Source organism: Pseudophryne corroboree, chromosome 2 (genome assembly GCF_028390025.1).
Source record: "Pseudophryne corroboree isolate aPseCor3 chromosome 2, aPseCor3.hap2, whole genome shotgun sequence".
Taxonomy (NCBI): Eukaryota; Metazoa; Chordata; class Amphibia; order Anura; family Myobatrachidae; genus Pseudophryne; species Pseudophryne corroboree.
In genome coordinates, this window is record NC_086445.1 from 392,203,943 (window position 1) to 392,222,878 (window position 18,936).

Here is an 18,936-nt window from a genome sequence, read left to right on the forward strand (position 1 = left end):
TACGATGCGGAAGCAAGGTGTCCGCCCCATGCTTACTGAAAACATCTTGAAAAGCTTGGTACTCCACAGGAAGGCTGGAAGGGCTGGAAGAACAGAGAGGTCTAACCGAAGGTAAACAGTTCTGAAAGCAGTCTTGTCCCCCAAGAGAGAACATCCATAGTTTGCCAATCTATGTGGGGATTGTGTCTGATTAACCATGGAAACCCTAGGACTAGTTAATGAGAGGCTTTAGGAATTACAAGGAAAGAGATTTTTTTCTGAATGGAGAACTCCAACCTTCATCTTGAGAGGAGTAGTACGAAAGGATATAATACCCTCAGGGATATAACTTCCATCCACTGCAGTAACAGAAATGGTACGATCCAAAGGAACCGTTTGTATTCCAGATCGTTTGACCAGAGCTGACGTAATGAAGCTTTCGGCGGCTCCGAAGTCGAGTAGTGCAGGGATGAGAAGAGAAGAAGAAGGGAGCTCCAATTGGGTTAACAGGACAGACTCTTTCTTGGTATGTAATTCTGAGAATTCTCATAGTTTGACCTCTCCAGCACAAACTAGGAGCGAGCGTTTCCCGGACGTAGATTGCAAGTTTTAACAAAGTGATCAGATGCACCACAATACAGGCAGAGGTTCCCTTGTCGCCATCTCTGACGTTCTTCATTGGAGAGGTGGGAACGATTAATCTGCATGGGTTCTTCTGCAGTTGGTGATGATGGTGTTGGTGGAAGAATAACTCTAGGCTTAGGGCGATCTGACCGCAACCTCTCCATACAGCGTTCTCGGTACCTCAGGTCTAACTTATTGCATAAAGAAATTAGTTTATCCAACTTATCAGGTACGTCCTGAGTTGCGAGGTCATCTTTGATCTTTTCGGAGAGACCGCTCCAGAAAGCTGCAATGAGAGCCTCCTCATTCCAGTTCAGTTCTGAGGAAAGGGTGCGAAACTGGATCACGTACTGACTGACCGTACACGTGCCCTGACGCAGGTGCAGGATCTCTAATGAGGCAGCAGAAGTCCTGCCCGGTTCGTCGAAGATTCTTCGAAAGGTGGCCATGAATTCTGGATAGTTAGAAAAGATGGGATCCATCCTCTCCCACAAAGGTGAAGCCGATTCCAACGCTTGCCCGGTAAGTAAAGAAATTATATAGGCTACTTTGGTTTGTGCTGATGGGAAGTTGGCCGACTGTAGTTCGAACTGGATTTCGCACTGGTTAAGAAACCCGCGGCATTGTTTTGGATTCCCATCGAATTTACTGGGGGGTTTGAGAGTCAATGGAAAGTATTTATTATGTACAGGGCTGAGGTAGAGAACCGAGGCTGGAGCACGATGGTTAAGGAATGTAAATGCAGATAAAGAACTGCAGATTGTGGCTTGAAAGACGAGGTTGTGATTAATGAACGGCGGAACTGTGGATAGTGGTTACAGACGTGGCTGGAGGCGAAGAACTGTGGACTGTGATTTGAAAGACGAGACTGTAGATGATGAACTGTGGAACTGTGGATGGTGATTGAAGACATGGCTGGAGACAAGGACTGTGTACTGTGGTTTGGAAAACGAGGCTGAAGATAATAATCTGCAGGCTGTGGTCGGTGGTACAAAGGCATGGCTGGTGAAGGAGATCTGTGGAGTGTGGCCTGAAAGACGAGGCAGAAGGCCCGGGGCCGCCTGTGCCCAAAGAGTCTTACTGGACCGGGTTTTCCAGGAGCGCTTCCACAGGCAGTAGCAGGCTAGAAACGGCAGGGCTGCAGCAGCAACAGAGAACCGACCAAGCAGTATCAAGAGGAACCAGAATACAGCAGGAATCCTGGGAGCACAGGCTAAAGCACCTACAACAGGGTTGTAACTTGAAGCACTGGCATCCCTGTCCTAAACCAGCCCCCTTTTATAGGGAGAGCTTCCCCTGGATTAGCTGGAAGAAGCAGGAAACAGGAACTATGCTTAAAACTTGGTCTCCAACATGGCAGCACCCAGTAATGCAGACCTTTTTGCAAAGCCACATTGCTCACTGCCCCTGGTTTCCTAGCAATGGCTCAGCAAGAGCGACCCGCTGTAGCGGCGTCCCGCCACCACGAGCAGACCCCCACACCGCCGCTACTGCTGCCCACATATCCGGCGCAGCAGCCCACCTGTGCCGCTGCCCGCACATTGCCAAGGTAGCCAGCCCCGCGGCCCCAGCATACCGGAAAGACTCTGGACGCTGACAGGACTTACTCAGCCCTTGCGATCACTTCAGCCTGCTCGTGTCCGGAATTGATGTCAGTCGCCCACCCTGCAAACGCTTGGACATGCCTGCGTTTTTCCAAACACTCCCAGAAAACGGTCAGTTGACACCCATAACTGCCTTCTTCCTGTCAACCTCCTTGCGATCGGCTGTGCGAATGGAATCTTTGCTAAATCCATTGCCCAGCACCGATCCTCTATGTACCTGTACGATGCGCCTGTGCATTGCCGTGCATACGCATGCACAGTTTTGCCATTTTTTTACCTGATCGCTGCGCTGCGAAAATCGGCAGCGAGCGATCAACTCGGAATGACCCCCCATATCTATTCATGAGAGACAGAGGGACTGGGGACATGCCAGCAGCTCATGGAGCGCTGGGCATGCCCCCACAGTGATGAAAATGGAAGGCGTGGCTCGCGATCGCAGCATTCGCACAAAGCCACATCTCCTTTCTCACGTTACACCCCCTGTTTGGAAGTTCTGAATCCATTTTCCAGGATGTTGGGAGGTATGGTTTAATGACAAAATTTACTTGGCCCCACATCCAACAACAGCTGCTGCATGGCATCTTTTCTCTGAAAGTGTAAGTCACCGCACGTCACTAACCCCCCTCCTTTACATAGCCTGTGTTTGTGCCCCATTTACCATTCTATGCTGGCTCATATTGAGTACTGCGGCAATGAGAAAGAAAGATCGAGATAGATAGATAGATAGATAGATAGATAGATAGATAGATAGATAGATAGATAGATAGATAGATAGATAGATAGATAAACAGACAGACAATTCCTCAGACACTTATTTCTTATTAGTTTCTGAAATTATTTAGCTGATTTCTTCCTGTTTCTGGAAATAGCTATTAGAAATATTATAACAAAGAAATGTGCGATTGAGTACCGTCAGCAAAAGCACTGGATATAAAGATATGAGATACTGTAGATCAGGCATGTCAAACTCGTGGCCCTCCAGCTATCGTGAAACTACAAGTCCCCGCATGCTTTGTTAGCATACCTTCCACTGATCAGCTGGTAAAGCATGCTGGTACTTGTAGTTTCACAACAGCTGGATGACCATGAGTTTGACATGCCTGCTGTAGATGGATAAAAGGCAGGGGCAAACTCAGGAATTGAAGGATGGGGTTTCCAGGAATGTATGTATGTTAATTCCTAAAGGAATTAAAGAAGCAACCACCGGCTGCAAATAGTTGCAGCCTGGCACACCAAGCAGCATGACTTGATGCAACATGCCGCATTGCAGTAAGATGAGCATGGCTACATCTGTATATCCATGACTCAGCACAGATGGTTAAATCAAAGTGATTGCAGTACTAGTTAAGTCACCTGAGGCCAAGCACAGATATACTTAAAACCTAGACTATTAGCAGTACTTACGGACCGAGTTTGGAAATCAATTGGCTATTTAAACCTGCTCAGTACGTCATAGTTTGCCAAAATTGCAGTCTCTGTCAGTCCTGTTAATTTGAACTTGTTTGAATACCTGGTGTTTTTTGTGCCTGGAACCCTCATTCTACTATTGGCATACACCTGCATTCTAATCAGTCTGACTTTTAAGTCTGGTGACTCAGACATGTAATGTTATTGTGGCTGATGAGTCATGCACAATAACACAGACGTGATGTTATTGTGGCTAATGAGTCATGCACAATAACACAGACGTGATGTTATTGTGGCTGATGAGTCATGCACAATAACACAGACATGTGATGTTATTGTGGCTGATGAGTCATGCACAATAACACTCAATTAAGAGACAGCTTATAGCGTTAAACAATTTAACTAAGGGGGTAATTCCAAGTTGATCGCAGCAGGATTTTTGATAGCAACTGGGCAAAACCATGTGCACTGCAGGTGAGGCAGATATAACATGTGCAGGGAGAGTTAGATTTGGGTGTGGTGTGTTCAATCTGCAATCTAATTTGCAGTGTAAAAATAAAGCAGCCAGTATTTACCCTGCACAGAAATAAAATAACCCACCCAAATCTAACTCTTTCTGCACATGTTATATCTGCCTCCCCTGCAGTGCACATGGTTTTGCCCAGTTGCTATCAAAAATCCTGCTGCGATCAACTTGGAATTACCCCCTAAATGACAACATCTACTTCTTTGTGCCTGGTATCCTATTCCCTTGCTCCTAATATCCTGGTGCCTCTTGCCTTATATTCTATTCTCGCTCCATCCTCATGGTGGTATGTGGTACCTGGTGTTTAATACACTTTATTCCATTCCTGCTGCAGGTAGCCTGGATCCCTTATATGGGGGGGCAGGCAGAGGCAGATATGGGGGGGGAAAGACAGAGGCAGACATATTGGGATAGGCAGAGGCAGACATGTGGGTGAGCAGAGGCATATATGGGAGACAAGCAGAGGAAGACATGGAAGTGTGCGAGCTCAGAGGGGTCTGTTTACTAAGCCTTGGACAGAGATAAAGTACCAGCCAATCACCTCCTGTCATTTTTCAAACCCAGCCTGCGACATGGCAGTCAGGAGCTGATTGGCTGGTCATTTATGTCCGTCCACTTTAATCCATCCAAGGCTTAATAAATAAACCCCAAAGTCTGCTATGCCATCTTTATTATTATTATTATCCTTTATTTATATGGTGCCACAAGGGTTCCACAGCGCCCAATTACAGAGTACATGAATAATCAAACAGGAAAACAGCAACTTACAGTTGATGACAGTATAGGACAAGTACAGGGTAAATAAACATAGTTACATCAGCAGATGACACTGGAATAAGTATCAGGTGGCAGAAGACTGCTAGAGTTGATGCAGTTGACGATTATTAAAGTAAGAAAGTATAAGCACATGAGGGAAGAGGGCCCTGCTCTTGAGAGCTTACATTCTAAAGGGGAGGGGTAGACAGACAGGGGTGACACAGATGGGGTACATGGAGAGTGTAGAACAGAGGGTTAGGATGAGATTTGGCTGGGTTTGGTGAAGAAGTGGGTCTTGAGAGCCAGTTTGAAGTTTTCTAGAGAGGTGGAGAGTCTGAGGGGGAGAGGTAGGGAATTCCAGAGAAGTGGTGCAGCACGTGAAAAATCTTGGTGGTAGGAGTGGGAGGAGGTGATCCGTAGGCAGGAAAGTCGTCATGCATTAGCAGAGCGAAGAGGACGTGTGGGAATGTAAAGGGAGATAAGATCAGAGATATAGATGGGAGAGGAGTGGGTGAGGGCTTTGTAAGCGAGTGTGAGAAGCTTGAAATGGATTCTGAAAGGGAAGGGGAGCCAGTGAAGGTCTAGTAAGAGAGGAGAGGTAGAAGTAGTGTGTTTGGTGAGGAAAATGAGCCGGGCAGCAGCATTGAGGATAGATTGGAGTGGAGAGAGGTGTTTGTCAGGAATGCCAGTCAGGAGGAGATTACAGTAATCCAGTCTGGAGATGACCAATGAGCGGATAAGAGTCTTAGTAGCATCCTGGGTCAGAAAGGGTCTGATCCTGGAAATATTTTTTAGATGAAAACGGCAGGTTTGTGAGAGGTGCTGAATGTGTGGTTTGAAGGAGAGGGAGGAGTCAAGGATTACTCCAAGACAGCGCACTTGGGGGCTAGAGGAGATAGTAGTGCCATCAATAGATAATGAGTTTGTAGGAGGTGAGGTTATGCGGGAGGGAGGAAAGATGATCAGTTCGGTCTTAGACATGTTAAATTTAAGAAAGCGCTGGGACATCCAGGAAGAGGTAGCAGAGAGACAGTTGGAGATACGAGTGAGGAAAGCAGGGGAGAGGTCTGGAGAGGAAAGATAGATTTGGGTGTCATCAGCATAGAGATGATATTGGAAACCAAAAGAACTAATGAGCTTACCTAGTGAGAACATATAGAGAGAGAAGAGGAGAGGACCAAGGACAGAACCTTGGGGTACACCTACAGTTAGTGGAAGTGAGGGGGAGGTGGAGTCATGAGAAGAGACAGAGAATGAACGGTCAGAGAGGTAGGAAGACAGCCAAGAGAGGGCAGTGTCGCGCAGACCAATGGAGTGAAGGATTTGCAGTAGGAGAGGATGGTCCACAGTGTCAAAAGCAGCAGAGAGATCAAGTAGAATAAGTAGAGAGTAGTGTCCCTTAGATTTAGCAGCATGGAGGTCAATGCATACTTTTGTAAGGGCAGTTTCAGTGGAGTGGAGAGGGCGGAAGCCAGACTGGAATGGGTCAAGTAGTGAGTGTGAGGAAAGAAAGGCAGTAAGGCGGTTGTAGACAATACGCTCAAGGAGTTTGGAGGCAAAAGGGAGGAGAGAGATGGGTCGGTAGTTGGAGAGAGTGTTTGGATCAAGGGTAGGTTTTTTAAGAATAGGAGAGATGAGTGCATGCTTGAAGGCAGAGGGGACAGTGCCTGATGAGAGGGAGAGATTGAGAAGGTGGGAAAGGTGGGAACAAGCAGAAGGAGAGAGGTAGCGGAGGAGGCGGGAGGGGATAGGGTCAAGTGGGGAGGTGGTGAGGGGACAGGAACGAATGAGGGCCATGACTTCCTCTCCAGTTGCATGGGAGAAAGAGGTCAGAGTAGGTGGGAGGGATGGGGAGGGGTGGTAAGGGATGGGGAAAGCTGGCTACTGATGGTCTGGTGTGATGTGATGTCCTTACGTATGGAGTCAATTTTGGATGTGAAGTAAGTGGCAAAGTCAAGAGCAGAGAGTGAGGAAGGGAGACGAGGTGGAGGAGGGCAGAGGAGTGAGTTGACAGTGGCAAAGAGGCGCCGGGGGTTGGAAGACTGGGAGGAGATGAGGTTCTTGAAGTATGACTGTTTAGCAAGAGAAAGGGCAGCACTGAAGGATGAGAGCATAAGTTTGAAATGGAGGAAGTCTGCCTTAGAGTGTGATTTCCTCCAGTGTTGCTCATCAGTACGTGAGCATTTTTGCAGATATCTGGTGCATTTGGTGTGCCAGGGTTGAGGTGTTAATTTGCGAGGGTGAATAGTGGTTGGTGGAGCAACAGAGTCAAGAGCAGAAGTAAGGGATGCATTGTATATGGAAGTGGCTTGTTCAGGGCATGAGAGAGAGAGAATAGGAGAGAGAAGTGAGTCAAACAGGGAGGAAAGGAATGTGGTGTCAATAGCCTCAATGTTACGCTTAGTGATGGTAGCCTTGGGTGGTAGAGATGGGGAAGTCGAGAGAGATAGGTTAAAGGAGAGCAGGAGGTGGTCAGAGAGGGGAAATGGGGAATTTGAAAAATCAGAAATATCACAGCGGTGAGTGAAGACCAGATCCAGTGAGCTCCCATTCACATGGGAGGGTGAGGAGGTCCACTGGGAGAGACCAAGTGAAGAGGTGAGGTTAAGGAGTTTAGAGGCAGGGGATTGTGTGGGGATGTCAATAGGGATGTTGAAATCGCCTAGGATTATGGAAGGAATGTCAGAAGAGAGGAAGTGAGGAAGCCAGGAAGCAAAGTTGTCGATGAATTTGGAAGCAACGCCAGGGGGGGGTGGTAAATGACAGCTACTCTAAGATGGACTGGTTGGAAGAGGCGTATAGTATGGACCTCAAATGTAGAGAATGTAAGGGATGGTTCTGGTGGTATGAGTTGGTAGGAGTAACTAGAAGGTAAAAGGACCCCAACACCACCCCCATGGCGACCCCCAGGTCGGGGTGTGTGTGTGAATGCGAGGCCCCCAGCAGAGAGAGCAGCAGGAGAAGTAGTGTCAGAGGGCGTAATCCAAGTTTCAGTAATGGCTAGTAGGTGGAGGGAGTTGGAAATGAAAAGGTCATGAGTGGGGACCAGTTTGTTACAAATAGATCTGGCATTCCACAGGGCACAGGATAAGGGGTATGAGTTTGTGGGAGAGATGTGAATGAGATTATCAGGGTTGCTGAAGCGATGAGGAGAGATTAACTTTGAGTGCAGGGATGATGAGAGAGTAGTGATGGTGTGGGTGCCAGAGCTAGGAGGGGAAACTGCAGGAGGTGGGTAGGGAGGGAGGTCAGTGTGATGTGGATGGGGGTGTGGGGAGGTGACAGGGAAGGGAGAGAGGGAGCAGGGCTGAGTTGTGTGGTAGCAGGACCATGGGGTAGACGTGAGTGAAAGTGGGGTCACAGGAAAGGAGGGGGAAGTATACAGAGAGATGGAGTGGAGACAGAGGAGGGGAGGGAGCAGGAGGTGTAGGAGACTAGGGGGGAAGGATAAAGATACATGATTAGGTAGACACTGAGTAATGTGGGGAGTATAAGAAAGCCTTGACATAGTGTTTAGTAGGTAAATAGGTTGAGGGAAAGTGGAAGTAGGAGTGGAGGCTGTAAGGAATTCAGAGTTGAAGAATTGCAGAAATGCAGATTAGAAAAGCAGTGTCGGCTCAATGGGTGTAGATTTAGTATGAAATGAATCAGAAGCGTAGATAAGTGGGTGTTGAGATGTATTTGGACCGTATGTAATGAAAAGATTGTGAGGTTTAAGAAGCAATGGTAATTCTGTAAGATTTTTTAGGTGTTTGTAGGTAAGATTGCATTGGTGCAGCTGTGCATGAAAAACAAAATTCCAATAATATAGATACAAGCATTTGTTGGTAAAATGGATGGTTTATGAAATGTCCAAGTAAGGTAGTTCTGTGCTATTTAATCAGATGCAACAATCAGGAGGTGAGTGGTCTGAAGAGTAAGTGACTCACATTGATTGATTTAGTTCCTCTGCTTTCTTTGTTTTGTTAGATTGGTGTGCTTCTGTTTTCCTTCTTTTTCACTTTGTTTGAACGCTGTTGGAACGCTGCAGTTGTGTGTCAATTTTATCACGCTTTGGTAAAAATGCACACTGTTGGAACGCTGCAGTTGTGTGTCAATTTTATCACGCTTTGATAAAAATGCACGCTGTTGGAACGCTGCAGTTGTGTGTCAATTTTATCACGCTTTGATAAAAATGCACGCTGTTGGAACGCTGCAGTTGTGTGTCAATTTTATCACGCTTTGATAAAAATGCACGCTTAGATCATAGATGCACAGCCAAACGACTTTGCACAGCCTACACCATTGGATTTAAGTAGAGGACTAATACAAGTGAAACCAATAATTGAAATCTGTAACCACACCCCACCCCCTCAAGTGCCAGGCAATAAATTAACTTAGAAAAACAACCAGGCATTCCACAAAGATTAAACTGGGTCTATATCATTCTAAACTAAAAAAAAGTACTTCAGAATCACATACTATGCAATAATGTTTCAATTTGCATTACCTAGCAGAATCAGCTTGGCCTATACAAATATATAGTGCAGCAGAATATGTTGGTGGTTGTAGTCAATCAATCAATCAAGTTACCTAGCAGAATCAGCTTGGCCTATACAAATATATAGTGCAGCAGAATATGTTGGTGGTTGTAGTCAATCAATCAATCAAGTTACCTAGCAGAATCAGCTTGGTTATACAAATATATAGTGCAGCAGAATATGTTGGTGGTTGTAGTCAATCAATCAATCAAGTTACCTAGCAGAATCAGCTTGGTTATACAAATATATAGTGCAGCAGAATATGTTGGTGGTTGTAGTCAATCAATCAATCAAGTTACCTAGCAGAATCAGCTTGGCCTATACAAATATATAGTGCGGCAGAATATGTTGGTGGTTGTAGTCAATCAATCAATCAATCAAGTTACCTAGCAGAATCAGCTTGGCCTATACAAATATATAGTGCAGCAGAATATGTTGGTGGTTGTAGTCAATCAATCAATCAAGTTACCTAGCAGAATCAGCTTGGCCTATACAAATATATAGTGCAGCAGAATATGTTGGTGGTTGTAGTCAATCAATCAATCAATTTACCTAGCAGAATCAGCTTGGCCTATACAAATATATAGTGCAGCAGAATATGTTGGTGGTTGTAGTCAATCAATCAAGTTACCTGTAGATGACAAGAAGAGACGCCAATTCACAATCGATATCAGCTGAAGATAAATGAACGCTGTAGTTGTGTGTCAATTTTATCACGCTTTGATAAAAATGCACGCTTAGATCATAGATGCACAGCCAAACGGCTTTGCACAGCCTACACCATTGGATTTAAGTAGAGGACATCTGAATGTTAGTGCGGTAATCAGAGAGGCTATTAGTCTCACCATATAAAAAGAGCACCACTGCTCACCACACTGATGTACAGACCAAAGTGTAGACTCAGGGCTCGATTCAGCATGGAACGCCGGTATGATTGCTTTGCATGCTGGGACCATTCGAAGTGTGCGCACGTGCAGAATCCTCACAGCGTATGGGCACACTGTGAGATGCAGCGACCTATCAGATATTCGAACGCCTACGTCTGATTGACAGAGGCGTTCACAGGGTGGGAGGGGTCGTCGCGGCGGCTTTGGGCGGAAGGGAACAGTACAGACAAGCCAGGCATGCCTGCGACCCAAAAGATGGTGGGTTGCTATCTGCCATAGGCATTGGGCAACCCTAAACATACAAGAGCATCACCGTTGTGCGATGCACTCACAAGTCTGCAGGGGGCTGGGTGGGGGGGCGGCATGCGTGGCGGACTTGCCCAGTGCTGGGCGTCCTCCCGCATGTCAGTGTAATGGGTTGTAGATGTGCGATTTTTTGCACATCTATGATCCATGCTGAATTAGACCCTCAGACCACTGCAGTGCAATGACAGGCAGCCAATTTGAATTGCTGCAAGCAAGTTATGCAGAAGTCACTGCTGGTGAGTATGGACTGCAGCCAGAATATTTACTCACCTCCACAACTGGTTGAATAAAAAAATGCAAATTGTCTGTGTAATACGCCACTACTGGTGGAGTGGCGGTGTGTGAGTGGATCGAGTGGTACCTGTGTTTCCTGATCTTCTTCCTTGGCCTTCTGAAAACTATCTCTTCAGGATTCCTCGGTGATTATGCAGAGAGACAAGGACCCCCAAAGATCCCAACAAACAAGTCACCACTCGCTAGGACAGTGACTGGTATTTTATTATAAGGAGCAAGGTGTCACTGCTGTTCAGGATGCTAAAGTCAACTTTAGAAAATTGAAATGAAGTAATGCAGTAATGCATAAGTGAACAAATAACAGTACGGTATTATATGGTACAATTCAATAAGTTCCACAAACAATATTGTCAACCACGGTGGCAATTTACTATTAAGAATCATCTCACAAATGTGGCATCAATCTATTATCTTCAATAAGCATTTAATTAAGAGGGTCACGGTAATGTATTCTATGTTTACCATGGGGGCCTTTGCAAGTCCATTAGGAGGGCTGGTTATTACGCTCCATCTGACAGTGTCAAGTTTGGCCTAAAATCTGTCTCTCTCCTTTACGAGTTTCTTGCTGGTCTGACACACTGGCCTTAATAACACTGGACTAGCTTTCTGTGGTTCCTTTTGTCTACGGCTAGCTGACACATGCTGGCTTCAATGAGTTTCCTGTCTTAAGTGAGGCAATGTATGCTGCACTGAATCCACTCCTGGCTTTATGATTATTTACTCCACTTTCTGTCTGTCTGTTAGCTGGGTGCTGGTAAGGCAATGTCTCTCTGTCTGGTTAATCTCGCTGGGACACAGATGTGTGCTGGCTGACAGGTGGGCTTATCCAGCTGTGCTTTGGGCTAATTGACTGACAGACACAGGCTGGCAAGTGTGGTTAGAGTTTGAAGGCTCCCTGTCTGGATTATATATTTGTCTCTCTCTCTCTCTCTCTCTGTTGGTTCCGCACTGACAGGATTTATACTGCACTGAGGTGAGCTAGTGCTGAGAGGAACTTAGGGGGTCATTCCGAGTTGTTCGCTCGCAAGCTGCTTTTAGCAGCTTTGCACACGCTAAGCCGCCGCCTACTGGGAGTGAATCTTAGCATATCAAAATTGCGAACGAAAGATTAGCAGAATTGCGAATAGACACTTCTTAGCAGTTTCTGAGTATCTCCAGACTTACTCGGCATCTGCGATCAGTTCAGTGCTTGTCGTTCCTGGTTTGACGTCACAAACACACCCAGCGTTCGCCCAGACACTCCTCCGTTTCTCCAGCCACCAAGAAACGGTAGCGTTTTTTCACACACTCCCATAAAACAGCCTGTTTCCGCCCAGAAACACCCACTTCCTGTCAATCACACTCCGATCACCAGAACGAAGAAAAAACCTCGTAATGCCGTGAGTAAAATTCCTAACTGCATAGCAAATTTACTTGGCGCAGTCGCACTGCGGACATTGCGCATGCGCATTAGCGACTAATCGCTCCGTTGCGAGAAAAAAATACCGAGCGAACAACTCGGAATGACCCCCTTGGTCTCTATGGCTGTTTGCTGCTACGTCAGATCCCCTCACTGTCTCAGGCTGCATCTTCTCCTCTCCTCTCACAGTTCCCCTCTCTCTGCATATATACTGGTGGAGAAAGGTATGGGGCGGCTGTCCCTTCCACTTGGGTTTTTTCCACACTGACTCAAGGGCGCAGATGTAGGATAGGGGTACTGCTTTCTGCGGGGTCGGCTGCCTCACTGCACACATCTGCTCGGCTGGCTCTGCTCTGCAGGCCCGCATCCTGTTTATTTCGGTCCCTTAGCTGTTGCGTCTCTCTCTCAGCACCTCCAACCACTCTCTCATGCGTCCGCTCACCATTCTCCTTAGGCTACTCAATCGCAGCAGCTTGCTGCGCCGTCTGCGCTCTCTGCTCTGCCACTGCAGAGGCTCTCACACTGAGTCCCTACTGCTCTCTTCTCACCAAGGGCGGTCTCCTAGCCTGTCTGCTCCCTTCTGCTGCTCACAACGCTCCTCAGCAGCGCCTCACACACCGCTCACAGCTTGTCACCTCAGGGCTGCTTCCCCCATACACTCTCTTGCACTTCCCAGTTCCACCCCCCTAGTTCAGAGGTCAGCCAACTGTCAGGTCCTGCTCCTTCCCACTCTTTTGTTGCTGCAGTCAGAGTCTCCTGGGTCCTAGAGCCCTTCATGTGGTAGTGCTGATGCCACATTGCCACGGGGGGGGGAGAAAGGTGTTGTCAACCCCTACAGCTATGTATTCCCTGTGATGGTGGGCATTGAAAAAGGGGTTCCACAAAGATACTAATGAGGCACTAGAACGAGACACCACTTGCTGCAGTGGGGTACCACATCTATATCCCTTACACATGTACTTCCTTGTACCCCTCTGATGGTGGCCCTGTCCCTTATTGTCATGAGACCATGCATGGTGCTTTATGCCTCTCTTATATCTGTCCCTTCTCACTGGTGCAATCTGGTGCTCAAATGGTCGGCTGTGACCTGTGTAGTGTAGTCCATACCTTCAGGCATGGATCACATTAGACTTCAAGCCTCCATATTCAGTAGCACAAAATTTGACTGAGTGAATCGAATCAGCTGTATCTTTGTGAGTTCCAGATAGATAAAATAACCTGGCTACAATAAGACTATACCTATGGATTAGTATATATATATATATATATATATATATATATATTAGTATAATCTATATATATTAGTAATAATAGCTATGATATCTGTAGAAATTAGTACTCCAGCAAAGCATCTTCTTTTCACTAATAATCAGAGTAACAAATTAAAACAATGGGGGTAATTCCAAGTTGATCGCAGCAGGAATTTGGTTAGCAGTTGGGCAAAACCATGTGCACTGCAGGGGAGGCAGATATAACATGTGCAGAGAGAGTTAGATTTGGGTGTGGTGTGTTCAATCTGCAATCTAAATTGCAGTGTAAAAATAAAGCAGCCAGTATTTACCCTGCACAGAAACAAAATAACCCACCCAAATCTAACTCTCTCTGCCCCCCCCCCCTGCAGTGCACATGGGTTTACCCAACTGCTAAAAAATTTCCTGCTGTGATCAACTTGGAATTACCCCCCAATGCTGTTAGTTCCAACGTGTAATGCAGCTCCACAACATTTTCACAGGCTTGTCTGTTACTTCTATCCAGATGATTTGTGGTTTTTAATTACATTTCTCCAGTAGTTATTACCACTTTATTTTAATTTTAGGGTGTTGTAGTTTTACGGCAATGACAAATTCATTTTAAGACTTTGCTTGCTGCAAAAGTCTGTAGTTCAATTATTCTCAAATTTAAAATTGCAATGATATCAAGAAAAAATATGTGCATCCATTCATAAGTGTGTCACTGAAGAGAGAGTAAAATAAGCATGAAATAGCCATTAAATGATGGACAATTTACAACTTATAGTCAACTGTCAGTTAATTGCTATAAAGTACTATGAATGCATCTAATATGGCAGTAAATATGCAAGATTTAGTGCTTCATGTTTAAAAGCAAATTAAAGCTGGAAACCATCATGATGAAAAATAGATTAGAAAGGTTTTCAATTTAACAATGAATACAGATACAGATTTTATAAATATGAATGATATTTTAGTAGATCACTTATCAATGACTTGCAAATCTTGGTGGATTTATAATACTGATGTGCAAAAGAAGACCCAAGAATCCTTATTATAGCATGTCTGATGGCATTGTCAAGTCACTTCACAGTTACTGTAGCTGCTGCTAAGAGCTATCACATCCAAGTATCACCTATTGCATAAATCAAGATTGCTACGTTTTTCAGCAGTGTCACCAGACACGGTATTTTTATAGAATGTATCACACAAGTTTTTTTAAAACAATATACTTTTGTAATACTTCTTAACATTTCTCCTAAAAATGTGTGTGAGTGTGTGTGTGTGTGTGTGTGTGTGTGTGTGTGTGTGTGTGTGTGTGTGTGCACTTGTTTATATATCCTAACGGGGACAAGGGCCAGACAGCACACCAACACTGGCGGGACCTCCGACATGGTGGGGACCTAAAATGAGGTCCCCATGAGTCTGACCCTGGGAGGTGATGGGGGAGTCATGTCTCAACTACCCAGCATACAATTCTCGCAAGTCCCAGAGAATCACGTTTACCAGACTGGAATGGGTTTCGGTGTGTATGCAATGCAGAGTGTGTTTAAAGCAAACACTTCCCCAGCAGCGCTGTGGAGCATTCCCCGAATAATCTCCGGTGCTGCGGTGCCACCGGGGGGGGGGGGGGGGGTTAGGGCGGCCTGCTCGCTCCGCTCCGGTCGGGGGACTTGGCCCGGGGCGGGGGACAGGCGAGGCCCTAACCCTCGCCCTCCCTCGCTCGCTCGCCAGCCAGCCAAGTCCCGGCCGGGGACTTGGCCGGAGGCGCCCCGTCCGCCCGGCGCGTCAGCGCCTCCGAGCGCGGCGGAGCGCGGAAGGGGGGTCCTTCCCTGGTCCGCCCGGGGGCCGACGTGGACTCCCTGGCCGGGCTTAATAGTCGGGGGCGGGTCCACCGGGAGGGGAGGAGGGGCCTCGGGCCGTCTGGACGGGAGCGAGTCCGGGCCTCGCCTCCTGCCCGTCCCCGGCCGGGTCAACCCCCGGTCCGTGCGGCGGCTCCACGGCCTGGGCTTCCCGTCCAGCGGAGGACACCCCTACTCTCGCCTGATCTTCACCCGGCGAGAGCCCGGGCCGCGGAAGCCGGAGAGAGCCCGGGCCGCGGAAGCCGGAGGGAGCCCGGGCTGCGGAGGCCGGCTGGAGCCCGGGTTGCGGAAGCCGGCGAGATCCCTGGCTGTTCTTCTCTTCCATCCATCCGTCCGTTATTTCATTTGCTGTCTGTATGTACGGAGCCTGTGCCGCGGATGCCGGAGGGAGCCCGGGCCGCGGAAGCCGGAGGGAGCCCGGGCCGCGGAAGCCGGAGAGAGCCCGGGCCGCGGAAGCCGGAGGGAGCCCGGGCTGCGGAAGCCGGCTGGAGCCCGGGTTGCGGAAGCCGGCGAGAGCCCGGGCTGCGGAAGCCGGCGAGATCCCTGGCTGTTCTTCTCTTCCATCCATCCGTCCGTTATTTCATTTGCTGTCTGTATGTACGGAGCCCGGGCCGCGGAAGCCGGAGGGAGCCCGGGCTGCGGAAGCCGGCGAGAGCCCGGGCTGTTCTTTTTTTTTTTTTCATTTATTTCCCCCCACCAGGGTGCGCCGACGAGGGGAGACGCCTCCCCGCCGCCGCCGTACCGGACACATCGCAAATTCACAACGGTGGATTATTATTATTATTATTTTTTTTTTTTTTTTACGCGGCCAGCAGGGGGCGCCGCGCGCGCGGACTGGCGCTCGTGAACACTGCATTTAAATCGGTGGTGTGTTTTTGTCTTTTGCCTGGTTTTTTTTAATCTCAATCGTGTATTACCTCGGCTGGCCAGCGGGGGGCGCCGCGGCGGGGACACGGGCGGACCGGGTACATTTCATCTGTTTGGGGCGAGTGCTTTTTTGAAATTTTTTTATCTTTTAGTCTCGTTCCGTTCTTCCCTTCAACTGGCCTGCGGGGGGCGCCGTGCGCGCGGACCGGCGTCCACCCCTGGCCGCTCCGGGACTTTGCATTCAAATGGGTGGGGTGTTTTTCATTTTTTGCCCTTTTTTTTCACTTCCCCCCTCTCAATCGTGTATTACCTCGGCTGGCCAGCGGGGGGCGCCGCGGCGGGGACACGGGGGAGGGTTCATCCGGGCGGACCGGGTACCTTTCGTCTGTTTGGGGCGAGTGCTTTTTTGAAATTTCTTTCATTTTATTTTTGTCATCCCTTCGACCGGCCAGCGGGGGGCGCCGCGCGCGCGGACCGTCGGGGCCCGGGGCCCTGCGTCCCACTTACTTTCGCCCGACGGGAATCGTTTCTTTTGTTTTTATCCGAGAGGACACACGGAATCTGCACCCCCCGCAGTGGCGTCAGGCGGCCACCGGGGGGCGCCGCGGCGGGGATCGGGGGGTCGCCCGGGAGCCGCCTGCCCGTCCGCTGGGCCAAGGGGGCCGGGGCGGGTCACGCGCCGCCGTTCCCCCCCGATCGTCTCGCTCCGAGCCGCCTCTGGCCACCGGGGGGCGCCGTCGGGTGGCGCGGGGGCGCCCCCGCCGCCCGCCGCCTCCCCCCGCACGCGTCGGGCCTCCCCCCGGGCCCCCGCGGGCCGGGGGACGCGGCCGGCGAGCGTCGGACTCCAGCGCGGAAGTGTCGCGGATGAGTGCGGACCGGGGCGCCCGCGGCCCAGCGGCACTTCCAGGGGCTCGGGGAGGAGATGGTTGAAGCCTGGGTGAAGCGCGCCCTCGGCCGTCCGTGTCGCTACCCGCCGGAGAACACCTCCGCCGGATCAGTAGGTACCAACGAGGCGAGCGAGAGAGCCGGGACTCTGTCCGGGGCCGAAAAGCCTGTTTCCCTGGAGCTTTTGCGAAAGGACCCGTGACAGAAGATGCGCGGAGCTCAGAGATCAGCATGGGCAGGGCCTTCTTGCATCCGATTTTGCCCAGGCAGGGCTCCAGGAACCGGGTTACAAAAAGCAAAAAGCCCTGGAGCTCAAACGAAAGGTTTAGTGACAAGATAGCCGTGGAGCTCCGATAACAGCATGGCAGGACCAGGATGGGGCCTATAAAGGGTCCACGGCGGGCATCCGTTGGAGCCCGACGTACGGGCCGGGCACGTCTCCTTCTCCCCCGGAGGCAGCGCCCCCCAGTGGGCCAAATCGGGTACTGCAATTTGTGGAAGTTTCGCAGATGAGTGCGGACCGGGGCGCCCGCGGCCCAGCTGCACTTCCAGGGGCTCGGGGAGGAGATGGTTGAAGCCTGGGTGAAGCGCGCCCTCGGCCGTCCGTGTCGCTACCCGCCGGAGAACACCTCCGCCGGATCAGTAGGTACCAACGAGGCGAGCGAGAGAGCCGGGACTCTGTCCGGGGCCGAAAAGCCTGTTTCCCTGGAGCTTTTGCGAAAGGACCCGTGACAGAAGATGCGCGGAGCTCAGAGATCAGCATGGGCAGGGCCTTCTTGCATCCGATTTTGCCCAGGCAGGGCTCCAGGAACCGGGTTACAAAAAGCAAAAAGCCCTGGAGCTCAAACGAAAGGTTTAGTGACAAGATAGCCGTGGAGCTCCGATAACAGCATGGCAGGACCAGGATGGGGCCTATAAAGGGTCCACGGCGGGCATCCGTTGGAGCCCGACGTACGGGCCGGGCACGTCTCCTTCTCCCCCGGAGGCAGCGCCCCCCAGTGGGCCAAATCGGGTACTGCAATTTGTGGAAGTTTCGCAGATGAGTGCGGACCGGGGCGCCCGCGGCCCAGCTGCACTTCCAGGGGCTCGGGGAGGAGATGGTTGAAGCCTGGGTGAAGCGCGCCCTCGGCCGTCCGTGTCGCTACCCGCCGGAGAACACCTCCGCCGGATCAGTAGGTACCAACGAGGCGAGCGAGAGAGCCGGGACTCTGTCCGGGGCCGAAAAGCCTGTTTCCCTGGAGCTTTTGCGAAAGGACCCGTGACAGAAGATGCGCGGAGCTCAGAGATCAGCATGGGCAGGGCCTTCTTGCATCCGATTTTGCCCAGGCAGGGCTCCAGGAACCGGGTTACAAAAAGCAAAAAGCCCTGGAGCTCAAACGAAAGGTTTAGTGACAAGATAGCCGTGGAGCTCCGATAACAGCATGGCAGGACCAGGATGGGGCCTATAAAGGGTCCACGGCGGGCATCCGTTGGAGCCCGACGTACGGGCCGGGCACGTCTCCTTCTCCCCCGGAGGCAGCGCCCCCCAGCGGGCCAAATCGGGTACTGCAATTTGTGGAAGTTTCGCAGATGAGTGCGGACCGGGGCGCCCGCGGCCCAGCTGCACTTCCAGGGGCTCGGGGAGGAGATGGTTGAAGCCTGGGTGAAGCGCGCCCTCGGCCGTCCGTGTCGCTACCCGCCGGAGAACACCTCCGCCGGATCAGTAGGTACCAACGAGGCGAGCGAGAGAGCCGGGACTCTGTCCGGGGCCTAAAAGCCCGTTTCCCTGGAGCTCCTGCGAAAGGACCCGTG